The 1902-nt window shown below is 75.9% G+C and overlaps 1 non-coding gene across 1 annotated transcript; it reads right to left on the bottom strand.

Moving 5' to 3' along the window:
• Positions 1-636: 636 nt before the first annotated feature.
• LOC147185368 (5.8S ribosomal RNA) lies at positions 637-790 on the bottom strand. The gene has a single exon (XR_015099612.1). It is a non-coding gene; the product is annotated as a 5.8S ribosomal RNA (ribosomal RNA).
• Positions 791-1902: the final 1112 nt, after the last annotated feature.

The following is a 1902-nucleotide window of genomic DNA, read 5'->3' as shown; positions in this document are numbered from 1 at the left end:
CCCCGGCGCGCCGGGGGCCGCTACCGGCCTCACACCGTCCTCGGGCAGAGCCTCCATCAGAAGGACTCGGGCCCCCACCGGGCGGCGCCGGGCAAAGCGACCTTCTATACGCCACATGTCCCGCGCCCTCCGCCGGGCGGGGATTCGGCGCTGGGCTTCTCCCTCTTCGCTCGCCGCTACTGAGGGAATCCTTGTTAGTTTCTTTTCCTCCGCTTAGTAATATGCTTAAATTCAGCGGGTCGTCTCGTCTGATCTGAGGTCGTAGTCGAACGGGGTTAGAGGCGGGGGCGACGGATCGCCTCCCGTCATCGGGGGTCGGCCGTTAACCCCGCGCCTCGCCGGGCGCACGACTCCTACGCGGCCGCGCGGTGCGTCGCGGCGGACTGCGCGGCGGGGGACGGATCCTCCATCGGCAGCCGCCGCGGGCCCCTGCGGCCGCGCGGTGGTCGGGCCCGTCGAGGGCGCGGGCGGTCGGGTCTATACTTAGGGGGACGAGGGCCGTGCCGTCCGCCCCCCCCACCCCCATTTCCCCGTGCGGGGAGGGAAGGTGGGGGGGGTAGGCCGGCGGTGGCCCGCGACGCCCCAACCGCGGGAGGGGGGCGCCCGTGGGCGCCCCGATCCCGATAGATGTACAAGCGACGCTCAGACAGGCGTGGCCCCGGGAGGGACCCGGGGCCGCAAGGTGCGTTCAAAGTGTCGATGATCAATGTGTCCTGCAATTCACATTAGTTCTCGCAGCTAGCTGCGTCCTTCATCGACGCACGAGCCGAGTGATCCACCGCTGAGAGTCGTACGTTTGGTTTGCGGTTTTGGCCAACATTCAGAGAAGGGGTTAAAAAGGGGGATAACGGCGCCTCCGGGCGCTCCTAGCCCCCCCCGCCCCGCCGGCAGGCCGGGGGGGGACTTCGGAGACATTGAACCCCCCGCTCGCCGCCGAAGGTGGCGAGAAGGTTGGGTACCCGGCGACTGGGGGTAAGGTTCCGAGGTCGGCCAGGTCGCGATGGCACCGGCGGGGGAGTGGTCCCCGACGCCGGCCGCGGCCCGGCCTGGACTATGGGAGCGTTGACAAGGCGGACGGGACGTCGACGACCGCGCGGACGCGCGGGGTGGGGCGGTCGGGGAACGCCGACGGGCGCCTGACCGGGGGGGGGGCCGGCGGGGGCCGGGCGGGACGCGGGGAGCGGCCGGCCGCGCGACGACGCGAACCGACATACACCCCGCGCCCGACACCGTCCTCCTGACCTTCCTCCCCCCCCGCGACGCCCGCGGCGCACCCGCCCGCCGCCCCGCGGCCGCGCGGCCGCCGCCGCCCGCCGCCTATCGGCGTTTCTCACGCTTCGGACTCGGGGGGCCGGGGCGCGGCGGGGAGCGCCCCGGCGCCGCCGCCGACGGCACCGCGGGGTCGGGCCGCGGGGGCTGGGGGCCACGTGCCCCCGCCCCGCGCCTCTCCCCGCGGGCCGCCTTCGACGTCGCCGCCGCCGCCGCCGCCGCCGTCCTCCTCCGCCCGTGTGTTCGCTCTGGACTCGGGGGGCCGGGGAGCGCCGGGGTGCGCCGGCGCCGCCGCCGACGGCACCGCGGGGTCGGGCCGCGGGGGCTGGGGGCGCTTACGGGTCGGGGCGGGGGTGTAGGCGACCGGCCAAAGACCGGCACCGTACCCCCCGCCCGTCTCCTTCACGCCCCCGCCCCGCGCCTCTCCCCGCGGGCCGCCTTCGACGTCGCCACCGCCGCCGCCGCCGCCACCGCCGTCCTCCTCCGCCCAACCGTTTGCATCTGTTCGCTCATGACTCGGGAGGCCGGGGCGCGCCGGGGTGCGTCGGCGCCGCCTCCGACGGCACCGCGGGGTCGGGCCGCGGGGGCTGGGGGCCACGTGCCCCCGCCCCGCGCCTCTCCCCGCGGGCCGCC

This window comes from Hippocampus guttulatus, unplaced genomic scaffold (assembly GCF_054856545.1).
Source record: "Hippocampus guttulatus isolate MCC_2025c unplaced genomic scaffold, RoL_Hgut_1.0 HiC_scaffold_165, whole genome shotgun sequence".
Taxonomy (NCBI): domain Eukaryota; kingdom Metazoa; phylum Chordata; class Actinopteri; order Syngnathiformes; family Syngnathidae; genus Hippocampus; species Hippocampus guttulatus.
This window is presented reverse-complemented; position numbering and strand designations above follow the sequence as displayed.